This window comes from Harmonia axyridis, chromosome 1 (genome assembly GCF_914767665.1).
Source record: "Harmonia axyridis chromosome 1, icHarAxyr1.1, whole genome shotgun sequence".
NCBI lineage: Eukaryota > Metazoa > Arthropoda > Insecta > Coleoptera > Coccinellidae > Harmonia > Harmonia axyridis.
In genome coordinates, this window is record NC_059501.1 from 6,959,760 (window position 1) to 6,977,565 (window position 17,806).

General features: G+C 35.8%; 1 protein-coding gene across 3 annotated transcripts in view; it reads left to right on the forward strand.

Annotated features, from left to right (window-relative positions):
* LOC123674946 (homeotic protein antennapedia) overlaps positions 1 to 17,806 on the forward strand; it is a 315,971-nt gene that overhangs the window by 112,735 nt on the left and 185,430 nt on the right. Inside the window, exons 1-2 of one of the 3 annotated variants that reach the window (XM_045610139.1) lie at positions 3,464 to 3,602; positions 5,299 to 5,363. The exons of 1 other annotated variant lie outside the window; for it this stretch is intronic. The gene's annotated coding sequence lies outside the window, so the exon portion shown is untranslated. Of the gene's footprint in view, positions 1 to 3,463; positions 3,603 to 5,298; positions 5,364 to 17,806 lie in introns of those variants that run through there. One more of the 3 variants, XM_045610147.1, reaches the window with a different exon arrangement.

Below are 17,806 nucleotides of genomic sequence, written 5' to 3' on the forward strand. Positions count from 1 at the left end.
CCCTAAATATTTTTTATATCTCCACAATTTCGGTTATACCGGAAACAGACTACTACTTCCTTATTTCAAATGGCACACCCAGAATATTATTGCATCATTAGATAGCGTTTTTGACGATAATTTCAGCGATATGCCATACTTTGGGTAAAAACTCAACGGTTCATGAGTTAACGGAATTCATATGAAAAAGATAGTGGCGATGAGGACTCACATTCTTTTGAATTTTTCGGTAAGAAAACAAAACTTTTTTCGAAAAACATTTTTTCTTTTTTGATTCTCCAAATACGTGGTATTACGTTTGCGGTTCGGAACAAAAATATACAGGGTGTTCATAAAAAGATCATGAACTTGGACAACTCAAATTCGTCAAAACTTAAGATTTTCAAATTGAAACCTATGTTTTTTATTATTTCAGTCACATCTACGTATAAAAAGAGTTTGTCTCTGAACATTTCTAGCTATTGTTCCAGATTGTTCAATTCAAGTACTGAACCAGCATACTGTTCGGAAATCAGAAAAAAAAATAATTTTCTTCAAAAAAAGATTGTCGAATACCAATTATACATATTCAAGGGATTTTTTGTTTAATTCCTTCCCTGAATGATCCTAAAGCAGTATTATTGGAAATAACATAATCATTCGATTTATATGAGAAATGGCGTAATATGAAGCATTTTAACGAGTTCCATTCTATGGAAAACAACTTCATATTTTGTTATTTTCCACTGCAGGAACTCCGTTACAAACAGTACGCCATAACAAAACCACAAGAAACGTACAAGCACCATGCAGCTCGGAATACTAATATCAATTTCATGTATGCATAAGTGAATAAATCATGCATTAGAACAAAATACATTCATGATCAAAAGGTTACATCTTAAGTAATACGTGTCTCTACGATATGATTTATTCAGTCCATATGCTAATTTAATTATATATTTGTGGTATGTTTAGTAACCGTACTTAATAAATCTTTCAATTAAGTTAATTCATTCAATGTATATTTCTCACACTTTGCAGTTGCCTCTCAAAGTTATTTATGGTGGGGCAATTTGTTCGAAATGGAAACAGAAATAATTTCGCCCGGTTTTATACTCGCAGCAGGAAGAAATTGGTGTGGCGAACATACGTATATATATGGTAATTTGCATAAATAACACTTTTCGTTCGGTGTCTAAGAAGAAAGGAAGAGAGGGAGTGAAAAAAGAACGGAGATAATTACACTCCTTTTTGGGGATACACAGTTCTTGGCTACTATCGAATTTTGGGCAATGTAGAAATTTTTTTCTCTCTTTCTTTTATATACTACACTGGGCAAAAAAATTAACGCACATTATGGAAATCTCAAATTCATTCTACAACTGAAGGTGTTCTCAATGATAATTATTTTTATCAAAATTAAGCATGCATATGTTATCCACTTTCAACGTTTTTCTTCAATACAGATGTTTTTTCCCAGCAGGAATAAAAAAAGATGAGATTATCAGATTTTGAATGTATTGGCTCCATTCTGAAATCAGTTGTGATCAATAGTTTTTCTTTCGTTTGATTTTCTACACTCGATCGCTATGCAACACGAAACACGCAATTTGACCCAAGAGGAATGTGCCCAAGCGGTAGTTTTGCGAGAAGAAGGGTGGACATACACAAGAATTGCAGAAAGGTTTGGAGTTTCCCATACAAGTGTGTCCAGAATGTTGCAGCAATTCAGGGAGACAGGTATGAATGTCCGAAGACCAGGACAGGGTAGACCACGGGTAACAACTGCCATTCAAGAACGTTACTTGAGAGTTTCTTCGTTGAGACAACGGTTTGCAACCGCTCGCCTCCTTCAAAATCAGCTTGAGCAAACTCATGGGGTGAAAATTAGCACTCAGACAATAAGAAATCGCCTCAGAGAATATGATTTAAGGCCTCGTGTCGCGGCAAGAGGCCCAGCTCTTACCCCAGCCCATCGAAGGGCGCGTTTGGATTTTGCGAGAGAGCATATCCATTGGGAAGAGGCTGATTGGGAAAGAGTTATCTTCACAGATGAGTCTAGATTCTGCCTCTACCATTTTGATTGACGTTCCCTTGTATACAGACGTCCACACAAAAGATATGCTCAGTGCAATTTCCTGAATACTACTGGTTTCGGGGGAGGATCGATTATGGTATGGGGTGGAATATCTTTGACTGCTCGCACAGACCTAGTGGTCGTTGATAATGGAGCTATAAATGCTGTTAGGTATATAAGGAACATTCTTGAAGAGCTTGTAGTGTCATTTGCCCCTTACATTGGTGAAAATTTCATTTTTATGGACGATAATGCCAGACCCCATCGTGCGCGCATCGTTCAGGAGTACCTTGAAGAGTTGAAGTCTCTCGAATGGAATAGCCAGCAAGAAGTCCAGATCTCAATCCGATTGAGCAGGTTTGGGACAACCTCAATAGAAGGCTGAGAAGTTCAGAAAATCATCCAGCTACTCTTAATGACTTAGGAATCCAACTCAGAGAAATCTGGGAAGGATTAGATCAGAATATTTTAAGATCACTCATTTTGAGTATGAACCGTCGTTGCCGAGCTGTAATTAACGCAAGAGGTGGAAATACCAAGTATTGAATCATTTATCAGCATTCCAGTATTTTGAAAATTGTTTATTTCTCTTCTTTCACATAAGATTCGGTGAAATCCTGAATTTTTCTTTCATTTAATGTGTCTTGTTTCGTTCAAAACCTTCCCGAGAGAACATAAAAAATAAGTTATAAAGTCAATGTAGAGTTAACTTTCATTCAAATTGAGATTTTCAGAATGTGCGTTAATTTTTTTGCGCAGTGTATAATCACTTTGTTACAGCAAATGCTTTTATACGGTACGTTTCAACCAGTGGCGTTGCTAGAGATGGCTAGGAAGCCTGGCCCCCCTAAATTTTAACCTCCTGCAAAAAAAAATACAATATGGATATAACATAAACTAGATAGATTTAGAAATCTTAGCCCCCTTTAAAAAATACTGTTCTCTCCTTGGGCATACCTCAATATTAAAAGAAGGAGTCGCCACTGATTCCAACCTAAACTTGACACCCTCTATGTCAGAAACAGATGAATTCCGAGTTACAAAAGGTCTATCATAGAATTTCTTGGTAATTATCGAACGAATTGAAAAAAACAGTGGTACTAAATGACAAGAAACCTTTCAAATGATGTATCACCAAAGTATCATGTCTTGTATATTAGTGGAATTGGTATTCATAGAAACTGATAAAGCAGAAATTTCACTGTTACAAAAACGTCATTCTAAAATTAATTATGATTCATTCAATATTTTATGAAATTAATAGTTGGAAGATATCGGTCTCAGAAACAAAAAAACTTAACACAATACAAAAATGTTGAAAGCAGATTCATCGTTTTACTTGTTTTTGTCACGCCACTGTACATGTGCAGGTTTTCTTCCGTTCCTTCCGCGGTTAGTTTTTTTATTCATTCTTTATTTTATTTTATGTGCGATGTGTCATGACTCCGAAAACCAACAAACATTCATGCTTAGGTTCAGTGGAAATCGTTTTCTTGTTTAGATTTTAATGACAATTTTCTGTTAATATTTTATTATTGTGACGGTGAGTATCTCTCCCTTTTTTCGTTTTATTGATCTGATTTCCCTAACTGATCCGCTTTGATGTTGGATTACTTAGTTTTTTCATTTTACATTTTCTCTTTATGAGTAATGAATTCATGTGTTGTCATATACCTATATGATTAATGTTTTTTAATCATTTGTAATCATTTTGAGACACATAATATTTGGTTTCTCTATGTTCTTGTGTCACTGATTTTAACTTATTGTTATTAGCCTGAAGAAGTCCTATTGAAGGCCGTAACGTTATGAAAGAATGTTTTTTTCCTGAGACCAGTCCCGTCATTAACAATTTGAATTTTTTTCCAGAATTTGAAGTGACATATTTCTGAATATGATGATTAATTAATCAATAGTAAATTATTTTGTTCATTTTCATTAATTCTTCTTTTAATTTTTTTCAGTTTTCAATAATTTTTTCAACATTTCTGGGGTCTCTGTTCTATTTTCAGGAATTGTTTAGTTCACCCTGCAAAAAAGTCAAGCTCAAGTATGTAATTTTGCACGAGCTTGATTTTCAAGTAAAGTAGTTGGTTGTAATGTCAAACTACTTGCCTTGATGAATCCCTAGGGATACCCAAAAAACCCTTCCAAAAAACCCCTCAACCTTCACTTCGACACAAGTGGTTCCCTCAAGTAACTCCCCCGCCCGTCGACAGAGGGAGCAGCTAGCTGCCCGATAATTTACCGAAGTCAGAAGTCGGAACCGACTGTAGTAATGGCGTGCCATCGATTTTACATTAGGGGTTTCTTTATACATTATACTTTATACAATCTAAAGTTGGATATGCACCCGTTTCTAGAGAGTTATGGGCGCGAGCCGTTGAAAAAGTCGTGGAAGTTGCGCTGGCGAAGATGGAACGCTGCGAAAAAACGAGATAATGGGAAATAAATTCGCGGCAGTTTGTGTTGCGATATTTTCCGCATTATAATTAGCTGGGGGCGCGTTTGGGGGCCGAGGGAAGGTTGCGTAGGAGCTCTGTAGGGGGTTCAAAGCCTTAGAAACGTCTTCGAATGAAGAATCGTGAAGAACTACTAAGTCGACAAGTCATCGGTCGGTTTTTATAGACTTGAGTTTCAAGAGTTTCCGATAGAGGGCACGTCTGCCTACTTTGCACTACGAATACATCTCTCCCATCTATTTGTTCTTATTATTGTTTTCAACAGGACTCGGTTGGTCCAAAAAATGATAAGGATGAAAACTCACAAAAGATCTAAGGCTTAGTAAAACGCTAGTTAAGTAAGAACCACAGTATATTTCGCAACAGTTTGAGTTTGAGTGATGAAGCATATGCTTATCATGTTGTAAATAACGAGCTGTACACACTCACAGTGGAAAATATCGCCATAGAATCTATACAAAAGTTCAAAGGTTAACAAACCTGGAGCAACTCTGATCTTTTAAAAGATGCTGCGTTTCAAGAGATACATCGATAACAATTTTCATCAAACAAGAAAAGAAGTCCAATTTGTTTAAATTACATACAAATGCTGTAATATTGAAGAATGTTATCTTGTCGTAAACTTATTGAATGATATTGACGATTTTTTTATAATTCATAGATGAAAAATTCTTTTACCTATCAGGTGCAGTGGATTCAACTAAGAAATTTTTTTCCTATGTTATCTTATTCCTATTTAATATGTTTGACTGAAATTATATAAATTTCTTTTTTCAGGTAAATGACTATAATTGATGTCCCAATGCTTTCTCCAAGGCCATCCATCTTCTGAAAACGAAAAGGTAAAGAATATAATTTGTTAAAAGGTATCAGTCTTCAACTTTTTCAAAGCTCGAGGCGTTCCAATATTGTTCATCTAATCCATCGAGGAAACAGATCAATGATAATGATCAGTTTCGAAGAAGTTTTGGTGTTATTTGCAAATCAAGGAATGAACCTCCTGACTTGTCCGAAAACTAAAAAAAAATCCTGCTAGCTAAGCGTTGTCGAAGAACTTTCAATTTCCTTCCTCCTCTATTCTGCACCAGTCAACAAACACATAAATAGTAATCCCCTGATCTCAGTCATCGATAACTTCCGAGATTACATATCTGAATGAGGTCAAGATGAACGGAAGGAATCACCATCTAGATCTCGATCAACTCCAATCCCCCATCAATTTCCAATCGTCTCTCTGAAAGAAGGGTTTCGCAGAAGAACCGAATGTTGTTTATGTAGCATGTTGCCAAATTAACATTTCTGATAGAAAGAGAAGCGTGGAATATATAATATATAAAGATTCACAATTACAATATAATGATAAATCTATTTTTTCATTACTCGTCAATAAGTGTCAGCATATTTTCAGACTGCTTCTTGAATTTCTTAAATTCGTGTATTTCTGCCTGGATGAGAGGTTTTCGATTCCCTTCAATATCTTTTTTTAATGATTATTGAATAAGTTATACCAACTAGGTTACAAAAGAGTTTTTATTGAATTAATTCATCCAACCGAAAAATGATGGATACCATTCTTCCATTTACCTGGGAATTCCTCAGGGTTCAGTCCTGGGGCCTCTATTGTTTCTGCTCCCCGTTAATGAGTTGCCAAACTATATTTCGGATTGCATTCTGGTACTCTTGGCCGATGATTCTTCGCTTGCTGTCAATGTCAGGACTCTTTGTGAAACCATCTTACAATGTTTCATAGACTGGTTCCATGGTAATACTCTCATTGTGAACTATGAATTCTTTTACTCTCCCCTTTTTGTTCAACCTCAAGAGGAAATAGTCCTAGATATAGCATGGGCTAATTTTCTGAACTGATGGTCTTTTATTTCTCTTGAATGTTTCTGTGATTAGTTTTTTTCTTATTTAAAACACTACTTGTCAGATATTTTATAATTATATAATATATAATAAATCACTTCAGATATGTTGAACAATCAAGTCATAAAAGCTTCTGCATTAAATTATTGTACTGTCGTGGTATTCAAACATTGTTTGGTCTTATTCTTCTTGTAACACAGTGCGACCCCATTCTTCGCTGTTTATTCTAGTAGTGTTTACCTATGCTCATCAGCAGATATGAGCGCATTCACTTCATCATTGGCTTTGTTTCTAGTTCTCTATCCATATCATTCATCTCTATATTCGCTTTTGGGTTTTTCTTATCTTTTATTTTGGAAATTGTTGCTAGAAAATTGCTTTCTTATGTTGATTATCTCTTCGTTAGACTATTTTATTACTTTCTTCAGTTACAATCATCATACCTTTTCTTCTCGGAATGTTGGCAATATAAATATATTGAGCTCATTATTGTGAACAAGTGGAAGATATAAAGAATAAGTATTCAGGTTTTTTTTTGGTCAATATAAAAGAGCACAGCTGATTCGAATAAAATCAACATTTTTTGAACTCACTTCTTCCTCATTTTTTGTGCTGCAATAGGAGACGTGGCAACACCGCTGAGGGGGTCCAAAACCCGCTTATGTCCGTCACGGGCGAACCCCGGGAACGAGAGGACGAGACGTAATGGAAAAATACCGAAAGTTGTAGGGAATTGCCGGAGAAACGGCGTATATACAAGCTGGTGATATTAAATTTTCCGACCTTCTGCCCTCGTAATGTATTGGGCCGGGAAATATGTGGTTTTGTTATATAACGATTATATATTAAATTCAGTCCGAGCTGAGCCAGCGGCTTTTCATTAACGGAGGCATTGTCTTCTGTTCGGGGAGAAGGGGGAGGAGGGGGTTAGAAGGGATGTTTCGAGAGATGAAAGGGAAAAACACCCGAGGAAAGAGAAAAATGTTGTTGGAGATATTTGTTGGAATTTTTTTTCTTTGAGGTCACAGTTCTTCACATGTAGACCAGTATATTTGTTGAACAGTGGATGAATTCTACAAGGACATTATTTACTGAAAGATTTTTTCACTATTTTTTCGTTTCTTCTATTCGAAATGAGCTATTCTCACATAGATTTTGATTATATTTTAAATTGAAATTCAAAATGCTTCGTTTCTTTTTCTTATCAGCTCTTTTATTCATTATCAGTTCTTTGCATTTTGATACTTTTCAAGTTTAACTTCTGTTGAATATTCTCGAACCACTTTACAGAAAATGCGACGTTGCCAAGTGTAAATAAAATACTGGAATTTCGGAATTCATAAAAACTCGGTAAATGATCGCTGCGAATTTCCTTATCGGAAACAAATGCGAATTCACAAAAACCGTGTTGTCGCAGCAAAAATGAATCCTTCCGTTCGCATTTCGAGCCGATACGGCCGAAAAACTCCCTAAAATAGCCGATATCCCCGAATAATCACGCAAAAACATCGCTAAGACCATTAATCACTTCGGCCAACTTGATTCTTGGAGGGCGCTGTTGAGCCCGCGCCCAATAATATCTAGGCGGCCATTCATCAGAGACCCCAGCCAGGACGCGTATTTCCCTTTCTGTATACGATAGATAAGAGTTTCGGTCCTTTCAGTAGAACTCAAAATACCTCCCAAAAGGATGTCAATTATGAACGGTTTTGAATTGTTACCAAATCTCCTTATGCGTGTCAACTTCGAAACCAATTAAACTCCAAAAAAGTAGCTTCTTTTCTCCCATTTTCCATAAGTTTCAACATTCAAAGAATTTTAAAAAATGTTCAATTATTTGGCGACTGAATTGTTCTTTGGAAGATATAATGTTCCTTTCAGGAGATCAAATTCCCACCGTTCTATTGGCATTTTTGATTCGAGACATAACTCACGTAACTGTGAACGGAAATACGCATCCTGGCATTCTAGACGCAGAAGGAGGAAAAATCGAATAAGATAAGACGAGCATCGAAGTCGACTCATTCTCCTCTCTCATAAATCATATTTTCCTCCGTATTTTCCACGTTGCGCTTCATTGCACTCCTGAATATCTCCCTAAAGGTCTCGAGAAGCTCGAAATGCAATGTTGACAACGTTGTTTGACATTGGATTTGTTGCGTGGTTCTAGGAATGTGTTATGTACGTTTGGAGATGAAAATGGAGTATGAGGGCGTGGATTTTGGAGGTACAGACTCGGTGGAACCGGACGAAATATTGCTATGGAGGATGATTTCTGTCTTCCATAACCTCACATCAGGGATGGGGACTAAGGGGGATAATATGAAGCGGAAGAATTCAATATGGTTGAACTATTGTGTTGTTCTACGTGACTGGAGGAGAATATTGAACCAAAAAGCTCAGATGTCGAGAATTTATTACTTTTTTCTTTAATTGATATGGAAACTGAAAAAGAAATTTCCACGATTATAAAAAATAAGTGAGGTTTTGTTTATTATCGCTCATTAATGGTGCTGCAACCCTCAGAAAATCCTTTTCAGAAAATCCATTTTGAAATAATAATTTTTGTTTTTTCTCTTTTCTTGTTTGTACTCCTGCTGATTCATCAAAAAAACAGCTGTTTCGAAGTATTTCAACTTGAATAGAGACGTTGTTGTCCTTCAATGCTGTAAGTCAACTTACATTTTTCACCTACCCAACTTACATTATATAACGTACATAAAATATTTTGTGATCATCCATAACATGCCATTAAAGTACACACTCGAGTACACAGCGGTTAAGTTACTAGAAAATGATTGATTTTTTTGTTGATTTATCAGAAGTACCTTTTCAAAAAAAACCTCCAGAGTATTTTATTTCAATATGATTTTTCTCGAAAAATAATTATAACAAGAATGAGCAAAAGGGGTACTCATCCCTTCAAAACTACCCCAATCAATTCAACGAATCAAAGTAGTACATAATTTGCACTTGATACATACCCAAAAGTTGAATCGATTATATTCTCCTTTCAAAAGTTTTTCATGAAAAAGTGAATATCATTAGACATATTTTACAGTATACACTGAAACAAAAATGTACATTAATTGAAAAAGTCACAATTTCCCAACCGATGAACATATACAATGAAAAGAAGTTCATCATATTGATGAATTTTTTTCATTGTATCAAGGAAGAACTTTCATTGAATCAATGAATTGTTCATTATCACAATCTTCGGTTCATTATTCGATCCCTTGTACTTTTTATCAATCATTTTCACTGAAATTGTACGAAGCAGGTAATGTACGACTTTAGAATCCAATGAAAAGAGTTCTTCTATCCAATGAATATTTCATTGAAACAACGAACACTCAACATCATTTTCTGCAGAGTGATATTGATGAACAAAGATTCATTATTTCAATGATAGGCTTTTAGAAGAGTTATTTATAATACAAGTGCAGAAGGCATTGATATTCTTCCACGAGTTCAAAATTCAAAAACGAGCCACGAAGTGGCGAGTTTTGGAATGAACGAGTGGTAGAATGAGCCTTTTGTACGAGTATTATACATTATTTTCTCTAATTCATTGCATTTTCGTTGAAATTAATGAAATATTTCCATAAATATAATTTAGTGATTTTTGCATTGAAAAATGTTGGTTGGCAAAACTGATTTCTTTAAGGCAAATTGATGAATTGACAGATAAAGCCGTAGCGGAAAGTTCGGAGTGCCAACATAGAATAATAAAATATAACCATGAAAACTGTGTGTTTCTGATATATTCTCGCACGATTTTGTTCTACAAGATGTGGAAGAATGAACGGAATAACCACAGAATTAGAGAAATAAAATTTCATTAAATCGATGAAAGAGTAAATTACATATATCAATGAAATTAAGTTAATGATTGCCAATCTTTGTGATGATCAATTTTTTTTCAGTGAAGGGTTGTTGCACCCTTTCGAATATAAGTTCATAGAAAACACCCTACTCACTTTTCGGTTCTGTCACCCCTTAAAAATGCCTCGATATTTCCCACTCACCTTGTGTAAAGATCATATTCCCGAGATTTCTATAACTCCAAAGCTATCGCCTCAACATCCCAAAGAACACCCCTCCTCCAGCATCCCAGAATTTGATGCAGCCGTATTTCTTCATACGGAAGACAGCGGCGCGGTAGCCGAGCAACCTGCCACCCCCTCGCGGGGGGACTACCCTCCCCCCAACCCTCCAGTCTTCCCCCACGCAGGGCCCGGCCGTGTATCACCCTAAATTTATGAGCTTAGATACGACAGGAAAATTGCAAGAATGGCGTGGGTGATCTATCTTTGTTGGGGAAAGACGAGGGTAGAAAAATAAGATAAAACCCCCAGAATTTGTCTCTCAAGTGGGCGAGAATGGTCCATTGTTCAATTCAGCTTCCATATTGAAGGACCGATATCGCTTCTTATAACTACACTCCGATATTACCTATCGTATATTATGAGACATATATTATGAGATATGTCGTATTGGAGGCTCGGTATTTCGTGTTATCGGGGTGCGTGGATTTTCCGCCAAGTTGGCTTGAAGGGTTCGAAGAAAAATTCGAGTTTTTCATAGTAAAAATATTCATCACTTCATCCGAAATATTTCTCGATGGGAAGAAAGAGATAGTTTGGTTTGATATGAAATGATTCATCTTGGATTTTCTTTGACAGTCCTCTACAGTCATCAACAGATCTTAAGACATAACCAACCTTGTCGTTTTTTATTGAAGGACTCTGATATGTTCTATCGTATATTATGAGACATATATTATGAGATATGTCGTATTGGAGGCTCGGAATTTCGTGTTATCGGGGTGCGTGGATTTTCCGCCAAGTTGGCTTGAAGGGTTCGAAGGAAAATTCGAGTTTTCCATAGCTGAAATATTCATCACTTCATCTGAAATGTTTCTCGATGGGAAATTAGATTGTTCGGTTTGATATGAAATTTTTCATCTTGAAATTTCTTTGATAATCTTCAACATTCATCAATAGATTTTTAAGACATAACCTTGTCGTTGTTTATTGAAGGATTCCGATATATTCCATCGTATATTATGAGACATACATAATGAGATATCTTGTATTGGGAGCTTGAATTTTGTGTTATCGGGATGCGCGGATTTTCGCTGAAATGGCTTGAACTTGAACTGAAATATTTCTCAATGGAAAAGAGAAGATATTTTTTGGTATGATTGAAAAATGTTCATCTCGGAGATTCGCTAATAGTAGGTTACACTCATCAACAGATTCTTCAGACTGAACCTTATCGTTATTCATTGGAAGACTTCTAAAGGGTGTTTTTTTATAGCTATAGTACTTTAAATTGCAATAAAACAACTATGGATTATTCGATTGACATGAATTTTATTTATCCGCAAGATAATCTTGTGGCATTACATTTCAAATATGATTTCTGGCATATGACTGCCACGGCTGGCTCGGATATAGTCCAATCTGGACGTCCAATTTTCGATGACTTTTTTCAACATGTGTGGCCGTTAATCGGCAAAAACTCGGCGAATGTTGTCTTCCAAATGGTCAAGGGTTTGTGACTTATCCGCCACAATGACTTTACATAACCCCACAGAAAGTAGTCTAGCGGTGTTAAATCACAAGATCTTGGAGGCCAATTCACAGGTCCAAAACGTGAAATTAGAAGGTCACCAAACGTGTCTTTCAATAAATCGATTGTAGCACGAGCTGTGTGAAATGTTGCGCCGTCTTGTTGGAACCACAGCTCCTGGACATCATGGTTGTTCAATTCAGGAATGAAAAAGTTAGTAATCATGGCTCTATACCCATCACCATTGACTGTAACGTTCTGGCCATCATCGTTTTTGAAAAAGTTTGATTCCACCAGCCCAGAAACAGTCAGTTTTTCTGGATGTAACGGTGTTTCGACACACACTTGAGGATTAGCTTCACTCCAAATGTGGCAATTTTGTTTGTTGACGTAGCCATTCAACCAGAAGTGCGCTTCATCGCTGAACAAAATAAAATGGACATAGTGCGCGATACGTATTCCGCACAGAACCATTATTTTAGAAATAAAATTGCAGTGTTTACAAGCGTTGTTCAGGCGTGAGTCTATTCGTGATGAATTGCCAAACCAAACTGAGAATAAATCACTTGACAGGTGTCGAATCGGTCGCCATCTCGAACAGTTATGCCAACTTAAAGTTATATACCTCGAAAAAAACACCCGTTATTATGAGACATAATGAAATATCTTGTATTGCCTTGGAATTTGGTGTTATCGGAGTGTGTGGATTTTCTACGAAATTGGCTTAACCGGTTCAAATAAAAATGCTTTTTTTTACCAGAAACATGCGTGACTTGAATATTTCTGGAATATTTCGATATGAGACGATACAAAATTACTCATCAAGGTCAATATAACCTATCATTCATTATGAGATATATATAATGGGAAAAGTATGATAGTTTCATTGATTCTAGAATAACAACAAATTTGAAAATAGCTGTAAAAAAAAACAGAAACATTTTCGATGACATATCATTGCAGCTTGTAATAAGTTAATGAAGACTCCATCAAATTCGAAATTTTATGAATCCTCATTCATTCCAAGCTGCCATTAAAATTACGAAATGAAAGTTAGTTAGTCGCCTATTGTCTTCAATGCTCCCCCTATTAAAAAAAGTATCCCCAGAAGGGTAGCCAGAACCTGTTCGGCTATGATTGCGTCAGCATGTAAAATAAAAATAATTGAGTCTTCTGAAGATTAATGGCCCACAAAGTCACAGTTGCCATTTTGGGAAGACACAAATGCAAATGAAGCCATTGATGTATTTACTTTATTGTTGGAAGAACAGAAAGAAATGATTGTGTAATTTATGTTTGTTCGTTTGATTGGTTTTCTCAATTAGAAGTCTATCGCTTAGGTTGATCCTTTTTTGATTGAAGATTGAAAATTTTTTTAACGACAAAAATTATGAACTGATATTTCAATAATAAAAATGAGCATATATCGTTGGAGTTCCAAAGGGAAGGGGTGAAATAGGTTGATCCATATTTTGTATATTCAAACATTTCGGCAATGAATACTAACAACTTATCTGATAAACTCGTCAAACATTCATTTGGCCGAATAAAAAAAATTGTTCTGAGTTCTGAATATGAAATCTATATTTTATGCATATCATCTGCCTCCGACGGTTTCGTACGTTGATCTTAATAATTTATGTTTTTCAGTATTCATCTCCACACATGTTTCATCATATTCTCAGTTTCCTGGGCACAGTAGGAAATCATTAAAATTAATTAATTCAAATGAAATTATTCCTCTAGATTCAAAAATCCGGTTACTGACCTGTAACGACTCGAATTAATTCGAATTCTAGCAGATGAGACACGCTATTGGATGTGGAGGGGATGAGAAACGATCAAAAAACTTCGACAGGAATCGGAAATTGTGATAGAAAAAACTTGTAATTAGATAAGCAGATAAGAAGTCGAGGAATAAACAGTTGTGGATGTGACAGACCAAATCGCCACATATTGTACGTTTGATAATTTTGAATTTATTTTCGAATGAATATTCAAAAATCATTAACTTCGGTAGCTACTATAAAAAATAAGATATTTTTTTTCATATCTGTACAGGATAGTTCAAATCCTATGTCTACTGATGAGATCTCCAGAATTACAGCAGTTGAGAGTTATTTCCTTCCATTATCGAAATATAAATGGAAATTGGAATTTTCCGTTTTCATCAAACCACCACAACTAACACATTATCAAAAACTTGTGAGAAACAAATTTTTTCAGCAGTTTTGATGGTCTGATGAAAATAGAAACATTTTTTTGTCTATACCCAAAAAACAACTTCACATACGTCCAATGTGTTTTTGCCACGAGATCTTGAAATTTTTCCATGCAAATTAAATTCCAGGATAGGTGACATTGAGCATTTATTCGGAATTCAAATCGTTTTTTTACATATAGAATTTCTTTCATATCTTGCATATTTGTATTGTTTCATTTATGTTTTTATGGTTTCATTTATCTTTTCGTTTTTTATCTATTTCACTACATCTCGCATGTACATATCAATAATAATAATAATAATAAAGTTTATTTGACTGGAAATGGAAAATTACTAATGATCTTAACAAACGATGCCGAAATTCATTGCAATAAAAAACATATTTTCGAAACCTTAGTTGGATTTTGCCCTTATATGAACTCAACTGCGACTTTTGAGATCCGAATCTACCCTGAAATTTCAAAGAATTTTCTTAAAGATAGTAAGCTCGCACACCAGAGCAGTAGGTAGGGATTCACGGCTTGGCTTGATTTTCAAGTCAAGCTCAAGTCAAGTAGTAGTTTTTCAATCTCGAGTCAAGTCAAGTATTTATTTAACAAATATCAAGCAACTTGATTTTTAGCAGTTTTATTGTGTAGTGTCACATCAATAAAAAATGATGAATTAAGAAGGAATCTTGCAAAAAAACTTTTATTTATTAAACTTATTGTATAAAAGAACCGAAAATATCAACTTTTTTGAAAAAAAAACATAAATTAAATCACTACTATGAATCATACAAAACTGAAAAATAAGTAAATAATAAAGTTTCTTAATATTGAGAATCCTCCAGGCTTTGTTTGATTTCATAATTTTCCATCCAGGATCTAAGACACATGAGGCATCTTATAGATTTATCGCCTGACTTATAGCGGGTTTTTGTAACTGTAATAGCAGCTCTGGAACATTGTCTTTCAACAAGTGATGAAAATGCGGCGTTGATAAAAAATCCTTGGCCATTTTGGCCAAGTTTGGAAAGATATTTCTGAAACTATCAAAATCTACCAATAGATTTCATAGAAATGTGGGAAAACTACCAATAAAGTCACACTGGCGAATGCTTCAGTCTCTCGGCGCTCGAGAAATCCCCTCATTTAGTCTAAACGCGCACGAGATTGCAGAAATATATGCCGTTCGACGCGTGCATATCAAGCTGAAGTAATATTGAGTAGCTTGATATCAAGTCAAGCAATAAATATGTAAAATCAAGTCAAGCCAAGCCAGAGTATGTAATTTTTCACGAGCTTGATTTTCAAGTCAAGTAGTTGGTTAAAATGTTAAGCTATTTAGCTTGATGAATCCCTACTTCCAACGCCATCCAAGTTTATCACCACCAACAACAACCTAAAAGACAAACTCGCGGAAGCAATAACTCCACCAAAACCGTGAAGAACCCCCTCCTGAGAACCGATAATCCAAATCGCCTCCGGTTAGGCCAACCTTAATCCATACCTAATCCACCCCCCCATTCCTCCTCCCACCCCACCCCCTCACGCAAGACTACACTAATAAGGGGTAGCGGATATTTATTACAAATATTCATTAGGGAATGGACTCATCAGCGAAGAACGGCAAGAAGCCCGGCTCTGAATCATGAGCGGCAGATTACCTCGGGGTGTTGGGACCCGTCGGCAGCCTCCATCTCCTCAAGATGAATTGCCCACGGAACAATCCGACCGTATAAATTGCGAGTCACTCGGAGTCCGTTTTGCGAAACACAATTTTTCGCGTATATATCACGTCCCGGACGCCGGACTAGAGTGTGCCGTCGAACCCCCGGGGTGCTATACCTTTTAAATAATCATTTCCGGTTCCCACCTTTCCGGTAATGAAATAGGGTGGCAATTTGCATACTGTGGTTGCGTTCCGGAATGAAAACTAGGATATGGAGTTCCCCGATGTGTTTTCCGGGGGGGTTTTGGGGACGTGAAAAAGACTGGAGCTGGAGTCGTCGGGTACATATATGTGTATATGGCGTGTATATTTGGCTATGCGAAGACAGTTAGTTTGGCGTCCTCTGTTTTTTGATACTTTAGAAAGCTTCGTTCTTCCTGTTACGTTTGGGATTCTGTTTTGATTTTATATTTCCAATAATAACCCTTTAGAATCGTTCTGATAAAAATATATTTTAAATACCTTCGAATAGATTATCACAACACTTCGACGTCCACTGATTTTCTCGGTTTACTGAACCAGAATTGTAAATAAATTCATCGATGAATTCATTTTCATTATTAATTTATTCATTATTCTATTTTTTACAGTGAACATTTTTTTTAGTGTAGATAGATAGAGACAAGCATTCTCACTATAAAAACAAGCACAATTCGAAATTCATATCCAAGTTGAACTTAAAATGAAAATTGGAAAAACAAACATGAAGAATAATCATTCAAAGAAAAGCAAACATATAACAATTTCAATACATAATAAGAATCACAGCAATATCTATATCCTAGATAAAAAAAATGTTGAAATGTTTGAAAGATGTTTTTAATATTTATTTCGGGCCTTGAATCATCCAACTAAATCTGAAGGGCGCCCAAACACCTTCATGTTGACCTCGTTCACGTTTTTTTCTGTGATGGAGGTGAATATAACTCCCAAACCAGACGTTTGCGTGTCTTCCATACTTGTCACGCAAAATATCAACAACCCTTGGAACGTGTTCTGAGAGGACTAATTGAAATTTATTGATTTTTAATTGGTGTTAGAGGCGCTTCAGTAATCGATTTTGTGTTGTTCTAACACAGAATTTAAGACGGTTATTGATATTATTTGTTTAGTTTGGAGATAGTTATTGATAATATGTAAATGTCGGCGCAGTTTTTGGGTTAATTTATTGAGAACAGACAAAAACAGACCTGAAAAAAAAAAAATAAGAAACTATTCACGTAGGTGATGCGCAGGATACTCAACCAGCAGTCACCCAGGCAGGTTTACCAGGACGCATTAAATCAATGTTTATATTCTACATAAACTACCTCGAGCTCTGAGTTTCTGAGAAAAGAGGTGCTGACCAATAACAGGCCATATTGAGAAATAAACGTGTACCAGATGTGAGATTGAATACCAAAAGAAATGAAGAACAACTGAGGTTACAGAATAGGAACCTCGCTAACAACGAAGTGACAATAATTGAAGAAAATTGTGATGAAAATCAACACAACATCAATACACAAATGAATGCTGAGGAAATTGACGTCCACTGCCAAATAATATTACAGGAACCGAGTGGATCATGTTGGTGATAAATTTTCTGGTTTCTGGAATTGTCCTTGCAGTCTCCTTGTTATCCAAATCATCTTAATATTAATGGAGATGAATTCAACGAATAATAGTTATTTATGCAACAAGTGCAAAAAGTGAATGTTTATTGCACTCGACGTGAGGCCGTTAGGCCGAGTTGGACAACACGTCGATTGCAATAAACAATTTTTGCACGAGTTGCATGCAACATTTTTTCTACATTCATGCAAAAAGCAAAAAATGATTTATTGAGGTGCGGCACTAGGTGTAGGAAAATGAAAAGCGCAACTTGAATACTTTATTATTAATATCGATTTGCATTGA